This window comes from Podarcis muralis, chromosome 4 (genome assembly GCF_964188315.1).
Source record: "Podarcis muralis chromosome 4, rPodMur119.hap1.1, whole genome shotgun sequence".
Taxonomy (NCBI): domain Eukaryota; kingdom Metazoa; phylum Chordata; class Lepidosauria; order Squamata; family Lacertidae; genus Podarcis; species Podarcis muralis.
The window spans coordinates 34,896,809-34,919,785 of NC_135658.1; the positions used below are offsets into that span (position 1 = coordinate 34,896,809).

Genomic DNA, 22,977 nt, shown 5'->3' on the forward strand with positions numbered 1-22,977 from the left:
AGACTTTGGGGCTCCAACACCAAGCCCAGCGTTTTCACCCTCCTGATCCCAGGTTTTGTTTAATATCCAGCCTTATGGAGACGTTAAAAGCTTACTCATTGTTTCCTGACATTATGGTTGGTCTTAATAAACCTTTTTGGTTTTTGGATTCCACCTCCCCCACTCCCAAAGAATCAACACAGCTATCTATGTCTTCTGTCTGCTTTAAATAGAGGTTAACATACTTACCCTTCATATTTTTTTCATCAAAAACATTTACAGTCATACCTCATGCTACATTTGCTTCATGTTACGTTCTTTCAGGTTACGTTCACCCGGTGCTATACCAGCTGCACTGGCTCCCGGTGGTGTACAGGACCAGGTTTAAGGTGCTGGTTTTAACCTTTAAAGCCCCATACGGCCTAGGACCCTCGTACCCACGGGACCGCCTCTCCTGGTATGCCCCACAGAGGAGCTTACGGTCTTCAAATAAAAACATCTTGAAGGTCCCAGGCCTCAGAGAGGTTAGGCTGGCCTCAACTAGAGCCAGGGCTTTTTCGGCTGTGGCTCCGATCTGGTGGAACACTCTGTCACATGAGACTAGGGCCCTGCGGGACCTGACATCTTTCCACAGGGCCTGTAAGACAGAGCTGTTCCACCAGGCTTTTGGTCAGGGTGCAGCCTGACTCCCCCCTTCGGCAATCTCCACAGAATTTTAGCTTAATGGTTGCCAACAATTCAATTTTAATTAATTTTTATAATGAAATGTTTTTAGAATCTTGTACTATTTTAATGTTGTTAGCCGCCCTGAGCCCGGCTTCGGCTGGGGAGGGCGGGATATAAATAAAATTTATTATTATTATTATTATTATTATTATTATTATTATTATTATTATTATGTTCCGCAGTGACCTGGCAGTACCGGAAAGGGTTACTTCCAGGTTTTGCCGCTCACGCATGCGCAGAAGCGCAAAATGACATCATGCACATGCGCAGAAGTGCCGAATCGCAACTCGTGCATGCGCCGCTGCGGGTTGCGCTCTTTTCATGTTGTGAATGGGCCTCCGGAACGGATCCCTTTCACAACCAGAGGTACCACTGTATATCCCACTTTTCCTCAACAAGACCAAGGTGGCTAACAACGTAAGTTAAAGCAATAATGTAACAATTTTAAACACAATGTCATGGCTATAAATAAAACGAAGCAGCCATAATATACTGAAACAGCAATACAAAAACACTACAGCCATAAAAAATAAGTTAGTTTAACTAAATTCACTTCAAAAAGAGGACAGCCATTTATGATCCCCAAACCCTTCTTAAAAAGGAAGGTTTTGACCATCTTACAGAAAGCCATTAGAGAGGGGGAGAGGCAGGTGGCAGAGCCTGAATACAGCTACAAAAAAGCCTGTTTCCTGGTCCCAACTAGATATATTTATGGGGTATTTGGGATACACAAGAGGACTTCTGACAAGCAGTCCCTCCTATCTACAAGCATGTGTGGTACTCTTGCTCAGTTTCTAAATTATTTGAGAAATTGCAAGCTGAGGTTAGGGAGAAACTCATCAGTGCCCATGGTTGAGAACAGTAAATCAAAGCATCTGCATAATCCAGGACCTGCAAACCACATGGTTACATTACTCATACTTCTTCTCTGAAGGCTGTACTTTAGATGCCTCACAACTCCTACTTTATAGAGAACAGTTCTCAGATTGAAGGTCTTCTCTGTTTGGAGGGTTGCCTAGCCCAAGTCCAGTTTAGAGATTAAGAGCCATAGGAAGGGAGTGCACTGACCTTGAAGTCGCCCACCAACAGCTATACCACTGAACAGCAGACTCAGCAAGGACACAGTTCATCAGGTCATGGTCTTCCATAGCATGATGAGAGGCATTTCTGTATAAAGCAGCTTCCTGCAAATTGGTGTCCTCCTGATGTTTGGGGCTCCAGCTCTCATCAGTCTCACCAAGCACAGTCAATGGCCAGGGATAAGGAGAGCTGTAGGCCAAAATATCGGGAGGACACCAGCTTGGTAGAGGCCAGTTTAAATTATAGTAATTATTTCTAGACCAGCACCTATACATATAAATTAGCATATGCAAATGTTTGCAAGCCTGTGTCCTCTCTGTGTGTGATGCCTTTCCTCCCTTTTTTTGGGCAATGACTAAGCAACCACCCTGGGATGCAGGTGGCACTGTGAGTTAAAACCACAGAGCCTAGGGTTCGCTAATCAGAAGGTCAGCGGTTTGAATCCCCACGATGGGGTGAGCTCCCATTGTTCGGTCCCAGTTCCTGCCAACCTAGCAGTTTGAAAGCACGTCAAAGTGCAAGTAGATAAATAGGTACCCCTTCAGCGGGAAGGTAAATGGCATTTCCGTGTGCTGCTCTGATTCGCCAGAAGCGGCTTAGTCATGCTGGCCACATGACCCGGACGCTGTACGCCGGCTCCCTCGTTCAGTAAAGCGAGATGAGCACCGCAACCCCAGAGTCGTCTGTGACTGGACCTAATGGTCAGGGGTCCCTTTACCTTTACCTTTAAGCAACCACCCTAGGAATGGTTTCTTATCAAGCAGGGTAGTTTCCCATGCTCTCAAGCTACATACAGGGGCAGCATTAATATAAACTGTAGCACAGTCAAACTAGCTTCTTGTTTTGACTAAAAGGGGAAATGCTATGGGCTTCTCCACTGGGAAGTTTCCCCTTTCTTCCAGGCTTAATAAAGCAGAAGGGGGGGAAATACTGGAAGCTGTCATTCCTCTGAGAATACCCCTTTAAAAAAATATGCACACAGACAGAAATTAAGCAGGATGCGGTTGCGATAGAGATAGCGTCCATACCTGGCTTGCTGCAAGCAGATGTCTGCTACTTGCATTATGTCCTATCTCCTCTGCAAAGAATGACAAGAGGAGAGGTCAGCTTTCCAACAAGGTCAGTATTTGGAGAGCGAAGCATGGAAAGTGGGTTGCGTTATATTTAGAGTTTGGTCTAAATCAGTGCCAGTGTTGGCCCCCTCCCATCTCTTCTTTGCAGTGCTGTCTCTCAGGTCCCTGGATTGTACACTGCTGGATCTAAACCTACCCAATACAAAGGGAGGGGAACTGTTCCAAAGCTTCCAAAAAGAGCAAACTGTGTGGCTTTTTGAAATGAGTGCTCTGGGTGCTCAGAAGATAAAGCTCAAGTAAAATTTCACTTCTGTAAAGAGACATTTTTATTTGCTGACCTGGATTTGTCCTTTGTGAAGGGGCAGAAAAAAGGAAATTAGCCAGGAAGCTGCCTTCTCAAATATGGTAAGGTTTTCTATTCTAATGTCATTTTAGAGAAATTGTTGTGTGGATGTTCAGTGTAACAAATTGTACTATATTTGTCTTTAGTGTGAGGTTTCCAAATATAAATGATAACAATTCTGCTTTGGATGTAATCTTGTTTATTTGGTTAGAGATATTACAGGTTTCCTATCCTATTGTGTAAATAACACAAAATAATTATGTGCCAAAGTTCATCCCTGTCTATAAACTTTCACTGACTGGCAGGAAAAATATTAATAGAAATGGAAATATTACGTCACTAGAATCCTCGGATAGAGGAAATAAAGTGCATGTCTGTGCATACAGATTATATCTTATTACTTTTGAACAGGTATAGCTTTTTACCTACAACATCTGTTTCATGGAAGGTAGCAATAGATCTGAAGCAAATAATACCACCAGAGGTGTATTAGGTTGTGAGATGTGTGGCATCTGCTACCTCATCCTTTCTCCTTCTGCCCCAGACCTCACTACCTCAACCTGACCAGTGATTCCTAGGATAATGTCCACTCTGTAATACATTCCCAACTAAACAATGCTAGAGACTGCAGTTCTATGAAGTGGCTAATATCTCTAAAAAGAAACAAAAAACAAAGCCTTTGCAGCTCTTTATGGAAGGCCTTACGGCTGAATCAGTTTAAAACAGAGTTTAGTTTTTTGGTGCTGATGTGTCTCAAAGAATCCACTATTTTGGAACTTCACAGCTTTCCATTATGATTGTCACTGCTGTTGATTCTTTAATTACTTGGCTCACTTGGAGCCAAATATTTGCTCTGAAAGAACAAGGGCAATGCAATGGCACACTTGCACACCAGAGAGTCTTTCCTTTCTTCAGCTGGGTTTGAACTGCTTCAAGGGCCACGAGCAACAGTTCAGGCATCATTTGTTACCATGGTGGCAGTTCCCACAGAAAACTGTTAAGATGGAGAAACGAAACAGCTGGTATTTAAAGGTCAATGAGTTGCTTAGCACCCAGTCTTCATCCTGTCCAAGGCAAATGAGAATTCAGCAGTGAAACTTCAATTCCAGAATAACAGTTTGATTCAATGCATGAGAGAAGGGTTCCTATAAGGGGATTTCTTCCATGATGCCTCATCATTGGAATATCTTAGGCAAACTACAAAATTACAGTGGACCCCCTTGCCACCCCACCCTCAGATAAGGTGAGACATATTTTAAAAGAGAGTTCATTTCTCATATGTATGATTGATGCTATGCCTTACTTCTTCCACAACAAAATGAGCAAAGTAAATACTCAAAATGCCGTGGTGTGACATCTTGGTATTTAATGGGCATACTGAACTTATTATTGAAGTTTACTAAGTGGGAATACAGTTTAAAAGATTGTCAAGTATAATCCACTGGTTTACAAATTCTAATCCATTGGTTATATGGATCTTAGCCATTGTAATAAAGCCAGTAATCTTCTATAATAAGGCAACCTTCTTTCCATTTGTGGATCATGAGTCAATTTCTTGTGAATGTCTCCTGAATGCTAGCATTACTGCAAAAATGAATGAATGAATGAATGAATGAGGAAGAGGCCCTTGGCGAGATCTTGTATGGCACTTCTAATGCTGTTTAGCAGCATCGCTGAATAAACCTTAACCAGTAGCAGTGTGTGTAGCGAGCTGGAGTTGCGCTCCAGAAACAAGATTCACTGCTGCTTACTTGGACAGGGCTGAGATTGGTCAAGGCAGCAACAAGACTGGGACTCTGCAGGTGCATCCTAAGAAGCACCAAGTTGGTCGGGGCATTCTCAGTGCTGTATTAGCACAGCCTCAACCTCCCCATCATTCTGCCCCACCTGAGCCCTGTCCAGGTAAGAAGCAACATGCTTGTGTGGGGAGGGTGGCTCTTTCCCACCACACATGCTGCTTGCTGGCCTTAACCATTATCCTGAGTATGCTTTGCAAATTTAAAAATACATTGGTGGACAATAGGGATCATAGAACCATAGAATTTGGAAGAGACCATAATCCCCTGCAATGCAATAATCTTTTGCCCAACATGGGATTAAGAGATTCATGCTCTTCTGACTGAGCTATTTTAAAACTATGTAAATCTCATGTTGGCTCTTCCCCAATCTATCTTGCATGAAACATTAACTACAGAATTCATATCGCATGCAGGATAGCCTGCAAGGTGCGCTATGACCAAGTCCCACAATGCCATCAATGGCTACACGTCCTGGATAGGAAGTTTTTTCCAGGTGACTGAGTAGTGACAGGACTGGAGCCAAAACAGGCCCACTGAAGTGCAAAAGGGAGAATTGGCAGTCATAGTTTAAGTAAAGAAGGGATGGAAAGAAGTGAGAGAGAAATGGTGGTTTTAAACAATGGCAGGGGTTTGAATAAAGTACCTTCACTGCATGATGGTACTATGGAATATGTGAGAGCTCTAATTCTCTCACTTCCATAAGGCAGCAGAAAGGGAGAGGTCTGAGCACAGTGCAAAGGGAGGAACACTGAAAGGAAAAAAGTGGCTGTTTTAAACAATGCTAGGAGTGGGGTGGGGCAGTTCAGAACAATACTGAGTGTAGCAAGAAGGCTCTGTTGTATTAGCTTTAGGTGTCTGTTTCTGCATTGTACCCATCTCTGCTATTTCTCCTGTTTCTTCTCTGGTTAAAACATTTCCCCTTAAAATCCCCCCAAACAAGTCCTTAGTGGCTTCAGAAATGGGGTTGTAAAGGTGAAAAGTGAGCTTAGTAGTTGCGCTGGGTAGCAAGGGGGAGCTCTAGGGGGTTAATGTGAGAGAGTTATTGGGGAGTTTGGAAGCAAGAGTGAGCAGCCCCTAGATTTAAAATAAAAAGGATTCTGGGTTTTATTTTTAGAGGAAGGGTAGACACACAATAATTCATGTGAAGCACATCCATGACACACTGTCAAATTCCAGGTTCCTTTCCGCTTCTAAGCCACCTGCTACAAAATTCATTTCCAAAATAGCTTACACCAGTTTATAAAGGTACAAAAACTGATACTCGCGCAAATCATGCCAAACAAATTTAGGTTGTTCTTCCTTTGCTATTTCTGATGCTTACATTTTATTAAAGTTCTAAAGCAGGTGTACAACCAGTGCTTAAAGCAAAAATGCTGGATGGTTGTTCTAATCCTAACTCCCTCTAATAGCAAACTCAGCTGCTGCATGCCACCAGGGTTGTAGGTAAAATGAGGCCACTGAGAAACAAGAGGGAGATGGCAGCATATTTGGGGGGACCCCAAAGTTTGTACAATTTTTTTAAAAGCAGCAACATGGGGGCAACACCTCCTGCAGTCCCACAAGCACTCAGCATGGTATGCAGACATGGAATTTTATATGGCCGTTGGGAAAGAAAGAAAAATGGGCCATGGGGGAAGTGGGATGCTGTGGCTGGAACGCTGAACAGGAGCACCCATGTTGGAGGCGGGGGGGGGGGTATGTTGCAATAATATGTTGTAGGTCCCACTTGCTCCCTGTAATAGGGAACTCAGGTTGGTTGAGTGCCTATGTTTGGAAGCAGAGCAGGAGGTCGCCCAAAAATAGTGAAGTGGCTTCTGCATCCTTGAGTCTAACCTCTTTATCACTGAGCCCAATCCTAGTGTAAACTCTCTCACTTGCTCAACTGTCTGTAACTGTAGCTGCCCAATTTCAAGTGTGGTAGATGCAAAACATGCACTGTACTATGGTCATGGTCAAACACAGCCGCCAGTCTTACTGATAAATGACAGGAGTAAATCTGCAATACAGAGCACTAAGAGGCTCAGAGCTACGTTGGAAAGAGTGGTACATTTGCTTCAGTAGTGACCGACTCTAGGGTTATGGCGCTTATCTCGCTTTATTGGCTGAGGGAGCCGGCGTACAGCTTCCAGGTCATGTGGCCAGCATGACTAAGCCGCTTCTGGCGAACCAGAGCAGCGCACGGAAACGCAGTTTACCTTCCCGCCGGAGCGGTACCTATTTATCTACTTGCACTTTGACATGCTTTCAAACTGCTAGGTTGGCAGGAGCAGGGACCGAGCAACAGGAGCTCACCCCGTCATGGGGATTCAAACCGCCGACCTTCTGATCGGCAAGTCCTAGGCTCTGTGGTTTAACCCACAGTGCCACCTGCGGCTCAGAGCTACGTTGGAAAGAGTGGTACATTTCCTTCAGTGGTAGCTGATGTCAAAAAATATTTTCAAGGGAGATAACTGGAGAATAAATGGCTACTGTCTTTCCAAGCTGGCCCCTCCAAGAGGAACTGCAGCTTGAATGTGACAAGAGTCTGGAATGTCTCTCTAATTTCTCCACATGTTAAAAAAGATTGCGGATTTAAATAGAGAAGTGCGAAGGCCTAGAAAAGCAACAGCAGAAATGACAGAACTTTGCTGAAGTGCCCTTTCTAAGAACAGTGTATTTCTGGGCTCCTGCACCTGCCGGAGAAGGACAACTCAGGCAGCACTGAGCTATATTTGTATATTTCATTCAGAGTTTCCTTGAAGAATTATTTTTAAACAGCTTCTCAAGTAAGGAGAAGGGTTTCGTTGCATAAGGCAGCCATAAAACAGATAAAATCCAAATCTCTGTGAGTGCAAAGATTAACAACATGTAGTTATTGTATATATTGTATGTAATACATAGCAGCAATTATTATTATTATTATTATTATTATTATTATTATTATTATTAGCCCCACCATCATTATACTCTGAGCAGTTTATGTATAGTTGGTAAAAAGTGAGCTGTAGGGGTTTGTTTTGTTTCTTTTATAACTTAGGAATGAATGCCCTAGTTGTGATGTCGCACAACTGAGTGGCGGAGAGGCGATCTGACAGGAAAAGGCTCTACTCTGATTCGTAAATGCTATTTCGCAGGATTGCATCCTTTATCATCACTACCTCTAATTGCAAATGCAGCCAGTGAGTGCCAACAAGGTTATAACCAGCAGGAGCCCAGTGGGAAACAAGAGGGAAGTATCAGCAAGCTCAAGGAAACCCAAAACTTTTGCAAAAATACAAATATATTGAGGGTGAGAAAATCAGAGGGGGCAACCACCCTGAAAACAACAAGAGGTTCCAGAAAGGAAGGTGGCCCTCAGGCTGAAAAATGTTTCCTACCTCTACTCTATGAAATCAGGCTGGATAGGGTCTAGGGACTGGATAAATTCTTGCCTTAGCATCCAAAAACAAATGCCCAAACCTGTCTCATGATAACTTGCCTGGCTTAATTTCTGTCTCTGTTTCCCAGGGAGCCCTGAGAGGCCCCTTATCTGTGAAGTGGTGTCATCATATTGTGCTGATGAGTAAATCTCCCAAGGTTGCAAACTCTGGGAGTGCCCTTCGGCTGCGGTTATAGCAAAGTTTATGTTCCCATGAGCCCAGAATGAAATAATAGGTTGAAATAATTGTTTGGGGACAATTTACAGCAATGTCTTGTGGAGCGTATTTAAACCTCTTGCAAACCTCAAACGTTACCAAATTTTCTTTTGTTATTTAATCACACCTATTAAGTAGGCTCTCAATACTCATTTCTGCTATAAATCTGCATGGTGACGTAGCTGCTAAACGCTCTGTGTAAATTCAATTGCCAAATCCTTTTTTTTGTTTTGTTTTTTAAGTTCACATTTTATCAAAGGAACATTTAATTTCCCATTTTAAATAAGAGCTCTTTCCAAACCTCAGAGCTTTTAAAGAATTACTTAGGGAGCTGTTACTCCAACTATTTATGATGTCATAACAAGGCATGCACAATCAAGGGCCACCACTAACTTAGGTTGTGTCTTCACTTGCACATTACTGAAGGGCAGAGCTGAAATGAATACACATTGATGCCAAGTACACTAAAAATGTACGCAATAGCCTACTCTCGCCTTCTTCGTCTTCCTTCCCATCATCTGCAGTATGGGCATAATTGGACACATAATGCCAACTTAGTTAAGTATATCAGTTCACAACTGAACTGCATCATGTTGTGCTTGTTTCAGCAAGTAAATATGTTTCTCGGAACATACAACTTAAAACACAACTTCCCCATCCTTAGGGGAAGGAATGTGGTGCCCTAAGAGAGAATGTGCTTTGAATGTGGAATGTCTCACATTCAGTTTGTGGAATCTCTAGGTAGAGCTGGGAATTGTATTCTAATAAGATAAATAAATCTGAAAAGGGTTGTTTATTTCTGGGCATCAGCATGCATGGTAAACTGTTTCAGTTGTAATAAAATGATAACCCATTTCAAATGAAAGGTGGATTATAAATCTTTTTGACAGGGCTTATGTGATCATATGGACGAACATCAGTTAAAAACTGACCAACGTAGTTAAGTTAGAGAAGGCGAGCAGCAGGGAAACAAAACTACAGAAAACAGTAGAGTGGAAGATACAATACCTTAACGGGAATCATTTTTGTTTTGTTTTTGCCTTTCTCCTCTACTGATTGTAAATGTAGAAAAATGTAGTAATCATTACTTTTTAAATGTATTTTCCTCTTTTGTTTTCTTAACTTGCCCTATCTTATTAATGGAAAATAAATGTAGCTTAGAGGTAGAGTCTATGTTTTGCATGTGTAATAGATTCAATCCCTGGCATCTCCCGGTAGGGTTGGGATTGTCCCTTGTCTGAAACCCTGGATAGCTATTGCCCACCAGTACAGACAACATGAAGCTGGAATAACTTAGTTTATAAGGCAAGGTTTCTGCATTCTGAATTGTAAAACCAGTGGTTAAGTTGTTTAGGAATGTTGTCTGTTGTGATAACTTTAAATGAGACTATACTTCTTTGAAGAAGCTGTGTCTATTTTATACAAACTAATTTAAAATAGCATTTTACCAATGGAAGATGAGAGAAAGATACAGCCTGAGGGAAATCCTATTTCTTGCCAGCCATTTCTCTAATTTTCCCTGCTCCAATCTGACAGTGCTATGAATGTGATAGGCTACAATGGGATTTCCACCAAATACTGTTCTAGAAGTAATTGCTCACGGAACCAAGGCTTAGAGAGGATTCAGAGTGCAAAGTCAAAATAGCAAAGCATTGAATTACTGCGGTAGGACGTGGTACTACCTAGCCTTCTGACTTAGAAGCAGTTTCTGCAGAGGTTTGCAAGCTCCAGCATTCAGGTCCCCCCCCCCCCCCACATTGCACTTCCAGCTGAGTGCTTAGTTCAAATTTCAGAGTAGCTGAAGTGATGCATTTAACACCTGCTATTTATGTTCAAGGTTAACACAAGGCTTAAAACATAACAATGTTCATGGAACCCACTGACCTACCTGCCCTAGGACAATGAACAACAGTAGGAAATCCCCACCATATGGAGAGGTCTAAAGCATTGACCTCATGTGCTTAGGATGCCATGCCCAACACACACAAAATGCTTTCATCCTCTTGTCCCTCATAGTTTTCTCCATCTCTTGTTTACACATCACATACAAGTGAGCTGTGGTAATGCAAAAGGCTTGACTTGAAGCAGACTAAGAGTCATTCAGGAAAATCTGCTGGTGTTAACTGTGCTGCAGCTCAGGCACCAGCTGATATTAAAAGAAGATGCTTGATAATATTCCAGAACAGTAATTGGTTGCTTGGTAATGGGAAGGTTGTTTAGCTATCAAGTTCAAGTTCAAGTTTTATTGCGGCAAAAGCCAGTGACACTAAACATCACAAGATCAAACAAAAAGAAATCAACAACAACATCAGGGGGGGAAAAAAGGATTACACAAGGGAACTTCGCAATATGCCATTCAACAGAAGAGATTTACGCTTCCTGATTACTAAAGTGCAAAATTTGGCCACCTCATATGATATTGAGCTTGAGGAATCTTCCAGAAGGTATTTTCGTAGGAATTCGGGAGAGGATTCCAAATAGTGTTGTAGGGGTATAAATTTTGATAAAAGCGGCAAGATAAGTTGAACTCGTTCTTCACTATAAAATTCACAAAATAGAAGGATGTGTGTGACGGATTCTACCTTATTAGACATACAGGGGCAGAGACGCGCATGCATTGGTACCCGCGTGAATTTGCCGTACAGCACTGCTGAGGGCATTGTCTCAAAACGGGCTCTAGAGAAAGCCCATCTATAAGCTTCGTTAGTGATGTTAGTTAGGTAAGGGGCAGCTGCAAAGTTAGGCCAAGCTTTTAAACATCTATACGCCTCCGGGAGTAGGGCGACTTCTTGTTGTAATTCGACATCGTAAAGTCTCTGAGTGATAATTGCTTTTGCCTTGTTCAGAGTTCCAATAAAAAGATTTTCAGGGTTTAGGCCAATTTGTTTGATCTTATTAGTTATTTGCATAAGCCAAGGAGGATAGGGAACTGCGGCCAGGAAGCAAGGTAACAGTCCCTTAGGATTGTAATGGATTTTCAGCCAGAGGGATATTGCTTGCTCCCAGACTTTTAATTCCACTCTGGGCAGTCCTGCCTCTTGCCTTAAGACTGCATTAGGTGTACACTTTGGGGTAGCAAATAATGATCTTAAGAATTTTGATTGTACTGTTTCAAGGGTCTTAAGGTTGGCAGAGGGGCTAATTTGAGAGCCATACAGGAGTTGGGCTAAAGATTTTGCCTGAAAAACTTTTAGGGCCATCGGGAGGAAGCCAGCTCCTTTCCTTCTGAATAATCTAAGGATGGCATTTGCACTTCTTTCTGCTGATATAGCTGATGTGGTCAGGTGTGTTGACAATTTGGCATTATAAGAGAAAGTAATGCCTAAGTATTGGAAGGTCTTAGTCTGTTCAATGGCGTTTCCCTTTACGCTCCAATTATCTTTCCTGAAGGAGCGGTTAAAATGTACAATTTTGGTTTTGGCAAAATTAATTGTTAACAGTTCAGTGTTACATTGGTCACTAAACTTTCCTAAGGCACGTTTCAGACCCACTTTGGTTTGAGAGAGAAGAACAGCGTCATCCGCATACATTAGAACAGGTACTTTTCTGCCGTTAGAGAACACGGGGGGTTGGGTTTCGATTTCACGGCAACATGTGACCAGGGAGTTAACATAGATGTTAAATAAAAATGGGGCCAATAGGCATCCTTGTCTAACTCCTCTTTGGACAGGGATTTCTCTAGAGAGTCTGCCGTCCTGTGCGAGTCTTATCTGGAGGGTATTGTTCTCATGAAGCTTAATCATCAGAAGTAATAACCTTCTGTTAATACCCATATTGGCCAATTTGGCCCAGAGCCTACCCCTGGATACAGAATCGAATGCTGCCTTTAGGTCCACAAAGGCCGCATACAATGACTTTTTCCAATGTTTCACATACTTATAGACAAAATAATCTAACACTAAGCAGTGATCTATGGTGGAACGTCCAGATGTAAACCCTGCTTGTTCAATTTCTAGCAAGTCATTATGATCTAACCATTCACATGGTTTTAGGCATAGATGTTTTGTATAAAGTTTGCAGATCACATTCAGAAGACTAATTGGTCTATAATTAGATGGGTCAGAGGGGTTGCCCTTTTTAAATATAGGAACAATTATAGCCAGTCCCCAATCTTTAGGGATTTCAGTTGTCTTATCTATATATGAAAATAGATTTGCAAGAACCGGGGCCCACCAGTTTATTTGCGCTTTCAGAAGTTCAGCAACAATGAAATCACTTCCTGGGGCTTTGCCAGATTTCATTTGTAGAATTAACGAAGTGATTTCAGTTTCGGTTGTTGGGGGCCATGGTGTATCATTATCTAAGGGGATGTTAAGCAGCGCAGAAGGACGATGTTCCCTAAACAGCACTTTATAGTGCTCTTCCCATAAGTTTGCAGGGATTATTGTGCCCTCATTAGGAGCTTTGGTTTGACTGGAGATAATTTTCCAGAAGTTGGTATTGTCTTTTTCTATTGACGCTTTTATGAGGGCCTGCCAGATGAGAGAGTCTGCGGTTCTTTTTTTGGTTTTTAGTAACTCTTTGTAGTTCTTTTTTTTAAGTTGTAACTCTAATTTAGTGATAGGGTTAGGATTTTGCTGGAAGACCTTAAAGCATTCCCTGAGTATAAGTTTTGCCTGGATGAATTCGCGGTCAAACCATTTTTTGTTGGTAGGGGGCTCATTGTGGTTAGGTCTCCTGAGTCTTGACAATAACGGTTGGAGTTTTCGGATTAAAGTGTTATAATTGTCAATTGGGGAGGTCTCTTCAGTATCTTCAGTATTGTTGGAGGTCAGATCAGCCCAGAGGAGTTGACCTTCCATTGATTGTGTCCAAATGCTAAAATTGTTATTAACATAAGGGGACCATTTAATTCTGGATCTACCTATTTGTTGTAGAACATTAGGATCAGGTGTCTGTGGGGCGAGCCCACCTCTAGAGGGTTCCCAAAATTTGGTCCTTTTAAGATTAAGGGGTAGATGGTCACTTTCGGTTCTTTCGGTTGTTTAGCTATGAATAGGGGATGCCTTCAGTTATTGATTCTCAAAGTGGGGAATGAGCAACACAGAGAGGCATGCATGCTACCCTGAACTTCTGGATGAAAGGAGGAATATAAATGTACTAAATAAATAAATAAATAAATAAAGGGGGGCATGGGCAAGCGCCAGAGAAAGCACAACCTTCCTTCCATTTCTTTCCCATCACGACTAGATCATGAGTCAGGAGGACAGTGTCAATGTACTGTCTTCTTCACTAGATGGACTGGAGTTGACTGCTGTGTGTTGTACACTTCGTGTTGTCAATGAAGCTACGCTCTTCCTCCACCCAACCTCACTAGTCATCCCTATGGACCAGAGATGTTAAAGCTGTGAGCCTCAGTCTAATCACAATGTTGCAAAGAGCCAAATATGACCTATATGACCTCTGTCCCAAAGCAGAACCACCCACCAGTGACTCTGCAGATCATCCAACAAAATCCAAACAGGAAGCCACAAGCCATCAGGTGAACATATAAACTTGCTTTTATATTGAGACAAACCACTGTTCCATCTAATCCACTACTATTGACTCTGACTAACTATGGCTCTCCAAGATACCAGGCAAATGTCATTCTTCATACACACACACACACACACACACACACACACACACACTTGTTTAACCACTGAGCTATGAACCATCCTACGAACTGTGGATTCTGTCCAGTGTCCAAAAGCCAAGCCAGATTAGGTGGAAAGGAAAACAGATTAACAAAACCAAAATCCTACCAGAAAAGATATCACAAAGGGTAATCAATATACTGTATTCACCCAACTCTGTTTTGAACCCAGAAGACTGGCAGCTAACACAAATACATGAAGACAGACCCAGGACTAAAGTGGCAGAGCAGAGTAAGGAAGGATAGGAGAAGCTGGGGAAAGAATTACTCTGCTCCCTGTTGCTTGAAGAGAAGCAAGGATTCACCAACAGCAACCAAACCCTCTCTCCCGCAAGCCAATTACAATACAGTACTTTATTGTTACGATAACAAAAAGAGCTTCGGGATCTGACAGTACCACCCCAGCAATCTAACCTAGAACAAAGAGACCTGCATTGGCAGTTGCAACAAAACTGGGCTCTTATTTTACTTGTTATAGGTTAGTTATATCACTTAGCTGCATAGACTCCTTGCAATGTTAGGTTAGAAGTAGCTTTTTTACAAGTTAGCTTAGCACTGATTCTAGTCACCTTGCTTCATCACAAAACAGAGGTACAGTATTTTACTAGGTGAAAAAGCTCTTCCTACTAGCGAACAGCACCAAAAAAACATTATTTTTTATAAGGAAAGGGTGTCCGGTGTATATGTGGAGGGTAATGACAATTCCAGACCTTTCTGCAGAACTTATTAGCTCAGTATGGGAACTCTCAACCCCTACAGATTAAAAAAGGGTTTCTATTGTCTTGGCATAACAAGTTTTGTGGGTTTTTTTTTTTAATCTGGGGATTAGTGTCTCCTTTTCCTATAAACAAAACCCACAGACACTGTGCAGAAATGTTGCTTTAAAATGTGTGAAATGTACTGAGGTTTGCCAGCTGAACCTTGTGGGAAGGACCTGCATGATTTACTCCGATGCACACAAAGTATTTAAGCCATTTAAATGGAGAAACAACCAAGAGCCGTATCCTGCAATATGGGAAATATCTCCTCCACCACTATACACATCTTCCTTTGGGACCTTTCTACTGGCTCTAAGCCGCAGAATCTTAAGGACCATAACCTTCTTAAAATAATAGACGTGAACTTGTGCCCTCCAAAGAACCGCACTGCAAGAGGTAAGAAATGCAGACAAAGACGCAAAACAAAACCCTTCTGGAGAATTTAGCAGCAATTTATTCCTGTTCTATTATTCAGTAAGACTACTCAGTTCTATCTATCCGTGAGTCTTTCCCCATTGCAAGCAGCAGATGCAAGGGCAATTCTGCTTAGGAGCACGTTAGAGGCAAAGGGTTAAAGCTGCATTCGCTGCCTCCCCAATGCCATTGCCCCAATCCAGCTCCCCCAATACAGCTGTTAAAGAAAATGCAACTGCACAGTGCCAAACTATTCAAGAAGTGTCATGTCTCATTTGGCCCATAGCTTTTGACTTGAATCGAGGAGAGATCTAGTTCAAATCCTTCTTCAGCCACAAACCCTACTGGATGGCCATCTCTAACTTGTTGTGGAAATCAAAGGAGATCAAAGTCTTGAGCTCCATCGAGGAAGAGTATCGTAATGGTGGATATTATATGGTCCTCTAAATAATGCAGACGTGATAATGGAGGCATCACCTTAGGTTATTAAACTTTGCTATTACCCTAACTATGATCAGTTTAAGTCTGGTCCACACAACCTGTGTGTCCCCATATGCAGACACAAAAGGCATTTATGGCAGTCCACCTGAGCCTTAACAAACCTCCTGTTTTTGTGACCTGCTTGGGAATCCTGCTTGAAGCAGTAACCATCAATATATACCGTATTTTTCGCTCTATAAGATGCACTTTTCCCCCTCCAAAAATTAAGGGGAAATGTGTGTGCGTCTTATGGAGTGAATGCAGGCTCCATGGCTTCAGTGAAAGCAATGTGAAGCCTCCGAAGTGCAGCGGGAGCGCTCCCACCGCACTCTGGAGGCTTTGTGTTGCTTTCGCTGAAACCTGGAGAGCGAGAAGGGTAGGTGCACACCGACCCCTCTCACTCTCCAGGCTTCAGAGATAGCTGCTGAAGCCACTGAAGTGCAGCAGGAGCGCTCCCGCTGCACTCCGGAGGCTTCGTGTTGCTTTCGCTGAAGCCTGGAGAGCAAGAGGGATCGGTGCACACCAATCCCTCTTGCTCTCCTGGCTTCGCTTCGCTGGAGAGGCGCTGCACAGCTTTCCCTCTCCCGAAGCGAGAGGAAAAATGGAAGGGGCTCCGTTTCTCCTGCCGCTTCGCTGAAGGGGTGCTGCACAGAGAGGGAGATAAAAAAAAATTCTTGTTCTCCCCCCCTCTAAAACTAGGTGTGTCCTATGGTCAGGTGCGTCCTATAGAGCAAAAAATATGGTAATCAACTTCTCACACCCCCCCAGTTGGGGGTGACCAAGGAGATAGAAAGCAACCATCCACCACCTATCATCACCAGCTTCATCTGTTTGTGTTATCAAAACTAATTGTAGTGACCCCCACACATCAACTCTCTTATTCAGGCAGAAAACTTTACACAGTGGGAAAGGCTGCAAAGTAAGATAGAACTTAACAGCTCTATCCTTACCAGGTACAAGTAACACTACAAAAGCACAAGCTTGCATGCTGCTGTGCTTGTGGAGATGAATAGGACCTGCTGTCTTGTCATTGTCACCGTGCACAAGCAGCCATTTTTGCAACTGATAAACAACTGACAGTAATAAACCAGGACAGTATTAAGTACACAAGGTGGTCAGAAATGCTCAGCAGAGGTCAGTTGATAATTGCATCATCTGTCAGCAACTACAGAAGCAGATCAATGCATTATTGGGTGACATTTGGAGGCTAACATCTCCCAAGAGAATATCAACTTCCAAAATGTAACAGAACCTCAGCCATTTCAACCTTGCATGTGAATAACTATTATGTAATCGCCCAATCATTCACCGAGAACTTGCATTGCAAATGACAAGGTGCTATCACGATAATCTTAACCTGGAGCCAAAAAAATGCTTTTAAATTATAATTATAATGAAATATTATACCTGAAGGAGAATAATTCCACCCTATCTTACCAGGAAAACAAGTCCATAAAAATGTCACACACTGCATTCTAAAACAGTTAAAAAAACACCATTATATGAACTATTCAAATCATTGGAGTTGTTGGTGTTTCTCACTAAGCCATTCTACCACATCTTAGTACAATTTATCCTTCTTTCATCAGTCACCCTACACTGAAAGTTCACCCCAAATCTATCCAATACTATATTGTGTTGGCCCAGTATTCCATAGTAAATTCCATAGCTTAAAAGTTCAACGAAACAGTAGCCATTAAATATGACACATGGACATTTGCATCGGGAAGGATTGCTCTCATAGTAGACGAGTCTGACAAATCCCCTCCGCTCCTCTTTTTCTTAGAATAGTCATATGTATGGCTATCAGCTGTGAAACCAGAATTCACGTTGAAAGTATGTGTAACCTTAAACCTTACTACAGATACTAGAACTGTTTTAGAACTTGGATAATGTTTCATCACAGGGGGTCATAAGCAGGCATCCCCCAAAATAGATTGATTTTGGGGCTAATACCAACCCATATCCACATGTCTACATCTGGCTCCCTCCTTCCTTCTTTGACTTACCTTATACAGTGGCATGCATTTGACCTTCCAGATCTGTGTTACAGGAAATTATGTACACAACACACACACACATACAAACTGAGAACAACTACTGTGACCCATAGTTGTTACTGGTTATTAGTTGTTGTTGTTGTTGTTGTTGTTGTTGTTCATTATATTTAAAAAATCACCTTTCATCCCAAAGGATTCCAGGGCGGTATACAAAAGATTCCATAAAATGCAGTGCACTACAATACTACAGATATTAAATCCAAAGGCCGATAACTACACCAGCTCTTCGGCTAATCTATCCCCAAAGGCCTGAGTGAAAACAATACTTCTTCCCTCGATGTTAGGAAGCTGGCAATGTGGGGGTCAGCTACACCTCCAGTGGAAGGTAGTTCCACATCCAGAGTGCAACAACTGAGGAGGCTCTGCTCTGTATCACCGCAAATGTGCCTTAGCTGTCAATGCATGGGTAGGCTAACTAAGGCCCGGGGGCCAGATCAGGCCCAATCGCCTTCTAAATACAGCCCACAGACGGTCCGGGAATCAGCATGTTTTTACATGAGTAGAATGTGCCCTTTTATTTAAAATGCATCTCTGGGTTATCTGTGGGGCATAGGAATTCGTTCACCCCCCCCATATAGTCCGGCCCCCCATAAGGTCTGAGGGACAGTGGACCGGCCCCCTGCTGAAAAAGTTTGCAGACCCCTGTGTCAATGGGACCACAAACAGACACTTTCCTGCAAAGCTTATGTCTCAGGCCAGCAGATAGTGGTCATAGCACTACTTCAAGTACTTGGGTCATAGAGGGTTTTATACTCCAAAGTCAACACCTTAAATTGGGTGTGACAGCAAAACAGCAGGAGGGGGGAACCTCCCAGTGGAGCACTCTGTCCACCTGTGATTCGCATCAACTGGTATTCAGAGGCAAATGCTTCTGATAATGGAGTCATTGATAGCTTTGTCCTCCGCAAATTTGTCTAATCCTCTTTTAAAGCCATCCAACTGAATTGAACAGAGAGAGCCTGGGAACACAGGAGCTCTGTATGCAAAAGGAATTGGCTCAAGAGTGGATTTTCCATTACAGCAGATACTCCGTTGCTGCATCTGACAATTGAGTTGTAAGAAGTGCTCTTCTTTCAGCATTTAAAGTTTGATTAATGCTTATTCTGTGAAAACAGAGAATGCAACTTACAAGCGCCGAGATTTCACCACTGTCTTTTTTCATGTGTATAATGTAGCTGAGTCTTTTGTTGGAAAGTGCATACTTGGACTGATTTAACTGCAGCTAATACATTAGCCTTAATGTAATAATTAGTACACTCCTGTCCTGCATTTAGCTAAATTCCTCAAGCGCTAGTGGCTTTTAAGCTCCGCCCCTCAGACCTCTGTATTTACATGCACTATTACCCACATTCTAAAAGTAAGAAACGGTACATGTAATGACGAGCTGGTCAAAGACTCCAGATAGATCTTTATCAGCTTGTAGTTAATTATTACGAAGGGGCATATGGAACTAATTTAACATAATTTTCATTTTCAGACAGGCCAGCTCAGCTAGAACCATAAAGACACTGCCTAGGGTAAATGAGTAATTATCATCACATCATCTACCAAACTATGCAGCCTTTGCTCATGCTATGTTGGCCGGGTGTACACTAGCTCACGCCAATGGCATCCTGTTGACTTCAATGGTATTACTTCTGTGTGTGATAGCAAACCCAGTGGTTGCATATGACAACAAAAAGTGCCCTTTAACAACACTCTGAGGCAGGCAACAGGCATGATGGGAAATCAGATTTAAAAGAATGGGGCTGAGTCAAGAAACCTTGAGAAAACTAATTATAGAATTATAGCAGTGACATTTGCACACCAGAAACTAAGAACCGAAAAGCAACCGAGGCAGCAAGAAGTCTGTGTAAGAACTGCATAAAACCTGATTCATTAAACCAATTCTGCCTTGAATAATTAAACATATAGTTAAGGGAGCTTAAGAAAAACGTTTGCGAGGCAGGGACACAAACACTTCTCAGGCATCCTGATTTCAAATACAGTAAGCCCACAACTTTACATGAGGTTATGTTCCGGGGATCGTGCTTAAAGCTAAATTTGTGTATAGTCAAAACACACTGGGTTCAATTGCAGGTGGGATTACCCAAGTCTTTTTTCCTAGATGCTCACCCCCATTCATTCATTCATTCATTTAGCCAAGCGTGTAAAGCAGAATGTGCACAAGTTAAATGCGCATAAGTTGCAGGCTTACTGTACCTGAAAACCTGTTTCTGTTTAAAATAACCAGTGTGGGTACATCTTTCTTTCAAACACACTTTCTTTGAAGGAAAATACTTACTTTTACTGCATTTGGATTCTGCTATTCCACTAAGTGACTTAAGTGAGCATAAATGGCATTTATTTATTTAATCTATTAGATTTATATACCACCCTTCTTCACAAGATCTCAGGGAGGTTCACAGAATAAACACCCTATGAGGTAGGTTAGGCAGAGAGAAAGTGACTAGTCCAAGGTATCTCTGTGAGGTCCGTGGCTGAACTGGGATTTGGACCTAGTTGTCTCTGATCCAGTTTTGATATTTCTACCCACATCACCATGTTGGCTGTCTGATGACAGCACATAAATACTCCATATGTTGCAAGGATCTCTTTAGAGAACCTCAAACGATCTATCATGTTTTTAAATTAATGTATTTTCAATTAGCAAACGTGATCCATTCTTTCATCTCCAGGACGATGACATGGCACATCTTCAATTTGCTCTTGTATAACCAGTTCAGTGAAGGTCATTGACTTGGCAATAACACATTACTTCAGAGCCATCCAAGAGCAGGAAACAAGAGACTTGCTGACTATTTGCTACCATAACGGCATCTTCAAAGTATCTCATAGCAAAGCCATGTGTTGTTGCTTAGAGGTGAGACCATTTGTACAACCCTGATCTGAACACTAGTAGCTAGATAAGTACCTTAAGAACTGTTCTTATTCCACCAGCCCCTCAAAATAGAGTGCAAATCTATATTTGGATCTGTTCGAGATGAATAAGCGATCTCAACTTTTTGACGGCTAGCATCAATTTGTTTTACTATTGCTCTCCTAGTAAAAATGGCAAAGCATTTATAATAGATCAAATGGCTTTCTAAACACTAAACTATGGTTTGGCATTACGAATGATAAGTTGTAATGAGCTTGACTATGCCCATAAATGCTATGCTGTTAAATATTTACAAAGTGTGTTCAAGAAATACAAAGTCTAGAATGTTATCCTCTTAAAATCACATTTTTGCTCTACTGTGTCTACTTTGTGTTTTCATGTGGTTCCAGATAAATCTACCTCCATGTTCTATTCTAAGATTCTATTTCAAAAAGCTGGAACAATGTCATTTATAATCTAGGACAGTGTTTCCCAACCTTTTTTGGGCAAAGGCACACTTGTTTCATGAAAAAAATCTCGAGGCACACCACCATTAGAAAATGTTAAAAAATTTAACTCTGTGCCTATATTGACTACCATATTTTTCGCCCCATAGGACGCACCGCCCCATAAGACGCACCTAATTTTTTGGGGGGAGAATAAAGAAAAAAAAATTTTTCCCCTCCCCAGGCACGGGGCAGGCGCGGGGGAAGCCCAAGCTTCCCCCGACCCCAGCCCCCAGAACAGCCTGATATCCGCAAGCCTAGGGAGCCACACTGGTCTCCCCAGGCTTGCGGAGAGGTGCGTGAAGCCCGGGGGCGCTCTTCAGCGCGCACCAGGCTTCGGGATGCAGGCAGCTCTGCGCTACCCTCCAGAGCCCCGTGCGGCTTCGCGCTGGGATCCGGGGGGTGGCGCGGAGCTGCAAGAAGCCCTGGAGCGCAGGCAGCTTCGCACCACCCTCCGGAGCCCCGCGCGGCTTCGCGCCAGGATCCAGAGGGTGGTGCAGAGCTGCAGGAAGCCCTGGAGCCCAGGTAGCTCCGCGCCACCCTCCGGAGCCCCGCGCGGCTTCGCGCCGGGATCCGGGGGGTGGCGCGGAGCTGCAAGAAGCCCTGGAGCGCAGGCAGCTCCGCACCACCCTCCGCAGCCCCGCGCGGCTTCGCGCCGGGATCCGGGGGGTGGCGCAGAGCTGCAAGAAGCCCTGGAGCGCAGGCAGCTCCGTGCCACCCTCCGCAGCCCCGCGCGGCTTTGCACCGGGATCCGGGGGTGGCGCGGAGCTGCAAGAAGCCCTGGAGCGCGGGCAGCTCCGCGCCACCCTCCGCAGCCTCCTACGGAGGGCGCCCCGTGCTCCGCGCTGCTGGCTGCCGCCCGCAAGCCGTGCACGCGGGGGGGAGTTCCCCTGGGCGCGCAAGGCTTGCAGACAGCTGCGCGAAGAACGGGGCGTCCTCCGAAGGACGCCCCGCGCTCCGCGCTGCAGGCTGCCGCCGCAAGCCTTGCGCGCCGGGGGGGGGGGGTTCCCCCAGGCGCCCAAGGCTTGCGGACAGCTGCGCGAAGCACGGGGCGTCCTCCAAAGGGCGCCCCGCGCTCCGCGCTGCCGCCCGCAAGCCTTGCGCGCCGGGGGGGGGAGTTCCCCCAGGCGCCCAAGGCTTGCGGACAGCTGCGCGAAGCACGGGGCGTCCTCCAAAGGGCGCCCCGCGCTCCGCGCTGCAGGCTGCCGCCCGCAAGCCTTGCGCGCCGGGGGGGGAGTTCCCCCAGGCACCCAAGGCTTGCGGACAGCTGCGCGAAGCACGGGGCGTCTTCCAAAGGGCGCCCCGCGCTCCGCGCTGCAGGCTGCCGCCCGCAAGCCTTGCGCGCCGGGGGGGGAGTTCCCCCAGGCGCCCAAGGCTTGCGAACAGCTGCGCGAAGCACGGGGCGTCCTCCAAAGGGCGTCCTCCCTCCCACGGCACACCAGGCAAGGTCTCACGGCACACTGGTGTGCCGCGGAACACCGGTTGGGAAACACTGATCTAGGAGACAATATGAAACACAGCTAAGAAACAGTATACTTGAGGGACACAATTCTGATCTCCTCATGAAGGGCAGCACAACTGAGTTCAGCACTGCTGTCAGCATAAAACAGAGTAGAATAAGGCACTTTTGTTGTTGCTGTTTAGTCG

The 22,977-nt window shown here is 43.9% G+C and overlaps 2 protein-coding genes across 3 annotated transcripts in view; one reads left to right on the plus strand and one right to left on the minus strand.

Moving 5' to 3' along the window:
* Positions 1–22,977, minus strand: part of CMSS1 (cms1 ribosomal small subunit homolog) — a 185,327-nt gene that overhangs the window by 17,429 nt on the left and 144,921 nt on the right. The window contains exon 1 of one of the 2 annotated variants that reach the window (XM_028726649.2): positions 2,814–2,944. The exons of the other annotated variant lie outside the window; for it this stretch is intronic. The gene's annotated coding sequence lies outside the window, so the exon portion shown is untranslated. Of the gene's footprint in view, positions 1–2,813; positions 2,945–22,977 lie in introns of those variants that run through there. 2 annotated transcript variants of the gene reach the window in all.
* The window catches only part of FILIP1L (filamin A interacting protein 1 like), a 160,239-nt gene continuing 140,366 nt past the window's right edge, over positions 3,105–22,977 (plus strand). Inside the window, exon 1 of the mRNA XM_028726640.2 lies at positions 3,105–3,263. The gene's annotated coding sequence lies outside the window, so the exon portion shown is untranslated. The remainder of the gene's footprint in view (positions 3,264–22,977) is intronic.